Source organism: Suricata suricatta, chromosome 10 (genome assembly GCF_006229205.1).
Source record: "Suricata suricatta isolate VVHF042 chromosome 10, meerkat_22Aug2017_6uvM2_HiC, whole genome shotgun sequence".
Lineage (NCBI taxonomy): Eukaryota > Metazoa > Chordata > Mammalia > Carnivora > Herpestidae > Suricata > Suricata suricatta.
The window spans coordinates 84785454-84794436 of NC_043709.1; the positions used below are offsets into that span (position 1 = coordinate 84785454).

The 8983-nt window shown below is 44.6% G+C and overlaps 1 pseudogene; it reads right to left on the reverse strand.

The window, feature by feature from the left end:
- Window positions 1–454: 454 nt before the first annotated feature.
- LOC115305738 lies at window positions 455–569 on the reverse strand (annotated as a pseudogene).
- Window positions 570–8983: the final 8414 nt, after the last annotated feature.

Genomic DNA, 8983 nt, shown 5'->3' on the forward strand with positions numbered 1-8983 from the left:
TTCATGAGTTCGAGCCCCATGTCAGGGTCTGTGCTGACAACTCAGAGCCTGGAGCCTGTTTCAGATTCTGTGTCTCCCTCTCTCTCTGTCCCTCCCCTACTCACACTCTCTTTCCTCTCTAAAAAATAAAATGAAGACATTTTAAAAAATTTTGATGTCAGTCCTAGTGTTTGATGCTACAAACACAGCAGGGAGGAAAAAGACATGTTCCCTGCTTACACGGCACTCATTGCCTTTAACATTTTCTTTAATAAAATTCCTATCCAAAATGGGTAACCTAAATGTGATGATAAAAATGATCAGTCTCCAAAACAACTTTGTACAAAAAGAGGACTTTCTATAAAACAACTGACATGTACTGTTCAAAACTGTCAATGTCAGGAATGACAGGCTAAAGAACTGTTGCAGAATAAATGAGAATAAAGAGACATAACAATGAAATACAATGCATAACACTGGATTGCACCTGGATCAATGAGATATACTTGAGTAGAAAGCAAAATAGGCAGTTATTAAACTGATAAGAACAGATACTACACTTGATCTTAGCCAAAAGGCCGAGAAGCGATAAAACATGCAGTTATTAAACGTAGACTACAGACGATATTTTATACATACATGCACCCACACACATACACATGTACATTGGATAGAGCAAGCAAATGTGGCAAAATATTAACAACTGGTCAAACCTAGTGAAAAATAAATGGATGTTTACTACTATTCTTGCAACTTTCTGTAGGATTAATGATTTGCAAACTAAAAATGTAGAAAGAAAAAAAAGAATGTCCCAATAGTAAAGGTTATGAATTCTCCTTCTCTGAATGCTCTTTATATAAAAAGCTTGCCATCACTTTTTGTTAGAACCAAACCTCACCCAGAATAATCAAGTCAAATCAGGAGCTTTGGATTAGAGGGGGGGGGGGAGGTAGAGCTCCTTTGTCTGTGATTTACAACCAAAGTTGTCACCACGCAAGAATGACTGCAAAGACACCATAGCCTTGGCTCATGTAAGTACAGTTATAAAAACTCCATTCTCTTACTGTCATTTTGTGGGACTAACAAACACTAGTAAACCAGGGCCCAAGACTTGAACTCATAAAGGTATTGGGAGAACATATGCAAACGCTGAAGACAGAGAAAAATAGTATCTAGCAAATAGGGGTACCAGGTATATGTGCAAGATTTAGGGATAAATAGAGAGTGGTGAAGGTGAACCAGAATTTGTTGAGCTGCAACTAATGCAGAGATGTCATTTCACTTAATTCCCATAACAACCCAATGAAGTAAGTATTACTTTACAGACTGAGAGGTGAGACAATTGTCCCAAGCTCATAACCCAGTACCAAGAAGAACTAGAATTTGAACTTGGTTCTTTGTTACTTCAAAGACCATGTTCTTTCTTCTGAAGAACCTACCACCGCAAAGAGGGAAGGCTCAGGGCATGGCTATTAAAGGAGTACTTAAGCAAATTCCTATCTTTCTGCCCAGGTCACCTTCTGCCAATCTCTCTTCTTTCCTCCCAAATACATAGTGATGGACAGGAGTCAGAACTACTGGAATCATTAAATCAGAAAGCCCTATACCATGTCCTGCTGACATCCAAACCTAACCTAGGGCCAGAAACTCTCCAGACTATTCTTTAGGTGCCAAGAAAGATTCCAAAGCATCCCTTACCCATTCCAATAGTTCCCAGAGATGATTTTCCAGCTAACTGTAATTCCAGCCCACAACTTTAGCCCATCTCCTTTTACTTGGCTTGTAGTGGAAATATAGTCAATAGATCTCCAGATGCCAAATCTCACCTTCCTGAGACTTCTTTCATCATCCAATTTATTCATTGATTTATTAAAAATATTTTTTAGTCACTGCCTCATTCTAGAGAAGAAAAAGAAACACCTCAGTACAGTTCAGGGAATGCTAGAGAAGAAAGTGAAACCTTGATTCTCATTGTGTAAAGGAAAGCAGGTGGAAGAGGGTGTATACATTTTCTGAAATGGGAGCCCAATGTCAGAAAGATGCTTGAAATTTTCCTGGCAACCTGATTACTTTCAGATTTGGCCTTCTCAAACTTCAGCCATCATCCATGGCTTCTGGATGGGGCAGACACACGCTGTTAAAAAAACTTCTGTCAAAAAAGGACAGCCTTGGCTGGAACGAAGGAGGGTAGGTGGATAGATGGTGCTAGCACAATGAGGATGGCTTGACAACACATCTTTTTGTTTTAATTTTTTAACGTTTATTTATTTTTGAGAAAGAGACAAAGTGTGCGCAGGGGAGAGGCAGAGAGAGAGGGAGACACAGAATCCAAAGCAGGCTCCAGGCTCTGAGCTGTTAACACAGAGCCCGACATGAATCTCAAACTCACAGAGTGGGGGATCATGACCTGAGCCGAAGTTGGATGCTCAACCGACTGAACCATCTAGGCGCCCTGAGAAAACATCTTTTTAAGCCTCCTATTTCACTTGGCCATTTGCTGCCCAGATTTGGCTGCCAATCAGAGGCAGACTGGGAATGGTTGCCAGAGAATGGCAATCTGCTCTTTATCCTTAATGCAGAAGAGCCTGTACCATAGAAGTATTAGTTCACTAGTCACTCCAAAATGTGATTAACCACAATCCAGAACTAAAATGTCAGGGGGATGGATGCTGGTAAAAGGACATCACTTATGTCAAAGTGATCACTCTGGTTTGGTCATTATTGATAACCAGAGACATGACCTAGTAGCATATATAAAATAGGCATTAGTGTTCCCCATTGTGACCCATGTCTGTGGCCAGCTCAGAGCTCATAGCACCTAGAGCATGGTTAGTATCTATTAATCATCCATGGAAATAAGCATGAAGATCAATGAACATCAGGCATGAATACAGACCTTTTTGTTCTGGGATCTCCTCACATTTTAAAAAAAGTTACAAAGAAATATGGACTTGAGATTAGGAATAATGGGTATTCTGAACAAACTCTCAGTTTTGGAAGATCAACAGAGAAGATAAAGAATTGCCTTCCTTTTTTAGTTTGAAAAGGAAGAAAACTCCAAATATACAAGGTACAAAGAGTTAATTGGCCACATCCAGGGAAACACTTCAGGATGAACAGCCCTGTTTGACGATGCCAGAGATCTGATACAACGGAGGTCCAAATCTCTTTTACCACAACAAAGTGAAAGCACACAGGAAGTGACCCAAGTCAGACTAGAGAATATACATTTTCTGTGAGGGTCATTATTTACACCAGTGTCATCACTTTGATGTGTGGCAATTGAACATGTAAATAACACAGAGTTTATATCTTCATTTCTTTATTTTATTTGGAAAATAAATCATGTAATGCTTTGACATTAGGCATCATAACATGTACTGAAACTGCCACATTTAAGGCTAGCATGCAAAAGTGAGGAGTGGTACCATAGTCAATTGATTGAAAAGTGTGTGTAACAGGATTTCACTTGTTTCAAGAGGATAGGGAAGTATCCATGAAATGCCCTTATACTATAAGCTCCCAGGGGTGCCTGGGTGGCTCATCTGGTTAGGTGTCTGACTTCCACTCAGGTCATGATCTTGCTGTTCCTGAGTGCAATCACGTGTTGGGCTCTGTGCTGACAGTTCAGACACTGGACTGCTTCAGATTCTGTGTCTCCCTCTCTTTTTCTGCCCCTCCCTGCTCACACTCTGTCTTTCTCTCTCTCAAAAATAAATAAACATTAAAAAAATTATTGCAAGCTCCCAGAGATAATAATTTTCTGTATTTACTACCATTTTTCCCGTACTGTCAGTATATATAGATAGGTTCTATGTACTTTGGGTTGGATCGAAAATGAGACATTGGATTTTCCCTTAAGTTGAAACAACAAGAACGTTTCTAAGTGAGAAAGACTGTATTCAGTCTATTAAATATCAGATCTCAACTAAGCTTAAAAGAATACAAAGGCAAATCCCAAATGAGAAATTCAGGCACCACACTGATTCTGTATGCAAAAGAACTCAAGCAAAAGAAACATTTTTATTTCCCTAAATCATCACCACCACCACCATTACCCCTAAATCATCATCACTCAGTTACACAAGATAGTAATGGCAAATACAGAATTCTCCTCTCTGGGAACTTACAGGTAAGGCCATTTCACGAATACCTCTCCAAATGCCCAAATAAATAAAAAGGTACATGAACTATGAACCACAACAGGTATTCCTCAATCAGAAATTAACAGTCAAAGCTAAGGCATATTAAGACCCAAGATGGCTTCCTTATTGATGGAAGGTAATAGTAGTAAGGACCTCGTTTTCTGTGTTTGCAAGAGTAGTGAATAATTTCTGCGGACTGTTAGTCAACCTGACCAGGCTGCATGGAAGAGCAGAGAACTGCCCCATTGTGGCATTATGTATAACTGTTTTGAAGTAAGACATCAGTTTAAGTGACTCTTCAGCTTCAAAATGATCTAATAAATAAATCTCTTTTAGGTCTTCCTTTCATGTCCCCCACCAAAGAGACAAAAAATAATCCACCACATCTCAAAACAGTAAATCCAGTTTGACCACCTAGACAGATCTAGTTAAATATTTGCTACAGATACTTATATGGATCTAGATGCTAAGATATAACAACAACAACAAAGACATATCAGACCTGACCCCACACACACTTGTCTCCTCGGTTGTGTTGAAGCCCCTGGACAGTAGGCAGGGGTAGCAGAGGACAGAGGAGCGACAGCCCTCACTCCCTCTCCTCCCGATACCTTCCCCTGCCCTGCCCTTCCAGGGATGGGTGAACCTCTCCTTGAAAGTCTTTCCTCTCCCCCTTCTACCACCACTAAGGTCTACTCACTCTCCCTGGGGAGTTAGTGCTTTTATTTTTTTAAGGGGCAGGGAGGAGGGGAGGGAGGGGAATGAAAGACTCAGTCCCAGAGACCAGAAAACGTGAGACTGGAGAAGGGGCAGAAGCAGGATAGGAAACTAGTCAGTTCATAAGGTGGGTTGTTTCGGGCCAGCCCTAAATATCATTCTACTAAAATAACTATCAGAGCAAAACATGTCGAAGGGAGGAAAAGAGGGAGCAACTAGGGCCAGAGGCAGGACAAGAGACAGAATTGTAGGGTACAGGGTAAACTGGGGTGATCTAGGGACTGTAGGTGCTTCCTGGAAGTGGGGAGATACCGTCACAGTGTCCCCACCCCTTTTGCCCCCCAGCTCCAGCCCTGGCCTTTTCTTCTCATCCCCCCCCCCACCACCACCACAGGACAGAAGCTGTGGCTCTGCCATGTCATTGTGATTCTAGGTCCCCTGCATGTTGCCCACCCTTCACTCCCTCCTTTTGTGTGGATCCCAGTACAATATTTTAAGTTAAAAAAAAAAAACAAAGGAAAAGAAGGGACCAAGACTGTATGACTGGGGGGAATCAGAGGATACAGAGTTGGGGTTCTAAGTCTCTCCTGGTGGAGGGGACACAATGTGGGGACCTGGATAGTAGAGCCCATACAGGTGATTCCACATGAATTGTCTGAACCTTGAGGGGTGGGAGGAGGGAAGAGGTGAGGAAGCTGGGGTATGAGCCAGAGAGAGAGGAAGAGGCTGAAAGACACAAAGATAAGAGAAACAAGGAGATAAGAGAGGCAACGGGGATGGAGAGGGGCAGCAAAAGGAGACAGACGGGAGATGTGTGAGGGGAAACTGAAAAGCACACAGGATGAAACAAATATGTGATGGGAAGAGAGACCCTCAAGGACTGAGGGAGGGAAGCAGAGAGGGAGACAGCCAGAAGGGCAAGCTGAGGGCAGCCTCAGTCCCAGAAAATCTGAGACAACAGTGTATTTGCAGTCAGACAGACAGTCCCACAGACAAACTGACCTGCCTAGTAGAGATGAAGGTGAAGGAGGCAGAGTAGGAAGAAGACAGGGCTACGGTGAGGACGGGGGACGGAGGAAGACGAAGAGAGTTAAGGAGGCAACAATGGAGCAGGAGGAGGGAGGCATGGCAGGGAGGGGGACATATATTTGCTCTATGATCCTCTTCTATCTCACCAGGCTCCCTGCTGAGTGCAGTTCCCTTTCAGGTGCTACTGGTGGTGGAGGTACCCAGAAAGATGATGGGATGAAGCTGCTGCCATTCCTTCCCCAGGCTCCCTCCCGGTGCCAACCTGGGGATCCCAGAGTCCCTTACATAGATATGACAATGGCCTCCCCTACCCTTGCCCCCAAAATGCTACAATCAAAAGAACCCTGAGCTCAATCCTAAATATTTCTGAGTTAATGCAGTTCACCACAATCAGTGCAAAGGAGAGTGGAGACCAAGGATACAGAGAAACAAAGGCAAACAGGCAAGGGAGGCTGATAAGCTCTGGAGAAAGTGCTGGGAACAGACTGGTTAGGGGTCACATGGGGAAGAGGGAAGAGAGGATAAGGACTGGGAGGATGTCTGCATTGAGAGCTAAAGAAGTACCATGCAAAATGGAAGCAAAATAACATAGTGGTGACTGTATATTAACATGGGATCAACAATGTAGACACCTTCTGAGCAGCTACCATTAATGTCTTTGAGTGGCTGGGAACTAAAAGATCCTAAAAATTTACATATGCAGCCTACAAAAGGAGAAACTGAGGCAAAGAATAAAAACCTCCAGACCTGTGAATCTAGGTTTCAAGGGACCAGTGAAGAAGCAACTAGCCAAGGGTGTGAAGATCTAACACTGGTTCCTGCCTTTCCCCCAGGCTTTCCTGCAACTCTGCAAAGACTAGCTCAGTAACACACTACAGACGCAGGTATTAGAACTGCTATTTTACAGATAATGAAACTACAGCACAGAGAGGTTAAATAACTTGCCTCAAGCCACAGAGCTGGTAAGGGACAGAGCAAATAATCAAACGACTGCACTGTGCTGCCTCCTGTAAGTTCCGCCTCTGGGAAGCAATCAGACTTGATGCCTAGTTGTATGAGGGAGAAGTGGTCCCCAGAGGGCAAAAAACCTGTCTCCTGGGGCCCTTCTCAGCATGTTCTGCCCAGGAGAGCTTGGCCAAGTTGAGGCCTCATCTAGGAAGTGGGGAAGTCACACCTTACCCTCTGAATAAGAAAGGCTAAACCAGATCATTTGCTGAAGATCTCTGAGCTTTAAAATACAGAATTCATCGTTTTATGTGCCTATAGGCCATAAGGATGTCCTCTTTGGAGAAGTGTCTGTTTATGTCACTTGTGGATTTGTAGGAAAGTGGATGGACCTCGAGGGTGTCATGCTAAGTGAAATAAGTCAGATGGAGGAGGACAGATACCACATGTTTGCACTCATAGGTCTAACAGGAGAAGAGGAGAAACCTAGTGGAAGCCTCAGTCTTCCCTTTACCTCTCCCCACCCTATCCCTGTCTCCCCCTCCTTTCTGTCTCCCGATTCTAGGAGCCTCTTGCCCCCCTGTCTAGGCCCTGGCAACTGTCTCCCTCCAGCTATGGCTCACTCGCCTATGCAGTCCAGGCTCATCCTCACAGCCTGTGAGGACACATCATGGCCAGGGACGTCACCCTAGCTTCTCAGCATCTTGTCTATCTAGCTCAAGGTCACTGTGGAGCTACAACCATGGCACATTTTACATTGCTGCCGCACATCTCTACCATCTCTGCCACCCTGTCACATCCCACTCCTGGAGGGTGGGCTCTCCAGGTCATCTCAGCACAAGCTCTCTCTCTCTCTCTCCAGCAGATCCTGCTTCCTTCAACCCTCTACCTCCCTAACCTACTTTCCCTAACACACACACACACACACACATACATACACCTACACATTTCTGCCTAATCTGTCTCTAAGTTCACCTTCTTTCCCTCAAGGTCATGAACGTACTGAGAGCTCTGGCTTATCTGACCCTCTCCTCTCTGTTCTCCTGCTCCTTGCTAAATAGATGAGTATCATTCTTCTGTCCCCTAGGACACCTTCTAGACTTCTGTGTCTCCTAGTCTTCCCATATGTGGTGTTTGCCTGTCTCCCATCATCTGAGTCATGAGATCCAGGCATCTGTTCCAGGTGCCTTTGTCCAACGCAGCTCACAGACATGTGCTGAGGGAGTGCCCAGAGCACCAGTTGCCAGGACCTCCCATAAGACAGGGTCTCTGCTCTTCCTTCTGGGTCTCCCCTCAGTGCCCAGCATACACAGAGAGGGTAGAGTGTGTGACTCACTGATTCTGCTCCTTTTGAGAAGCGAGGGAACTGAGGAAGAAGCCAAAGCAGGGACACCATCTGAGCCTACACTGGCCTGTGATGTGTTAGTGTCAGGGAAGCAGGCAGCTGGAGGGAATCCATCTCTAGTGGGGCAGTGCTTTCCTTTAGAAATCCTAGGGCACCTGCACGTGTGTGTGTGTGTGTGTGTGTGTGTGTGTGTGTGTGTGTAACAACACGCATGGAGGGGAGAGGAAGATGTGCGTCTGCGGCTCCAGGAGTCCAGGTCCTGTCTGGAGGTGAGAGTATTCTGGGACCTGGATTCCCAGACCCTCTGCAGCCCCAGCACACACAGGCCCATGACTGCTGAGACAGAGGGTGGCCAGTGCTGCCAGCACAGGATGAACACAGGCTGGACTTTGGGCAGCCTCCATCCTCCCCACGATTGAATTTTCTCCTTCCAGTGCACAATTCACATGGTTTCCTATGTTCTGTGGTTCAGTCTTGTCTCCTTCCTCTTGTCCCCATGTATGTGCTTTTCCTGTGTTCAGAGCTTAGAGCACTTGTTAGGCTGAATCTTATAAAATTCCTGATAGTCAGTTGGTTTTGGTCTCTTCAGTCTACTGCTTTAGTTCTTCTCTCTTCTAAACATTGTTTGGGTTCCAGCATAAGCAGAACAGACTGAGGAAGGGCAAATACCAAGAGCTAATATTTACTGAGTGCTTACTATGTGCCAAGTATATTGCATCCTTACTGTAGCACTAATTCCCACTACAGTCCCAGGAATTTTTTTTGCAGCAGCCCCTGCAATTATTTCCCACCTTTTACAGGTGAGTGAGGTCAGGTGAAGAGA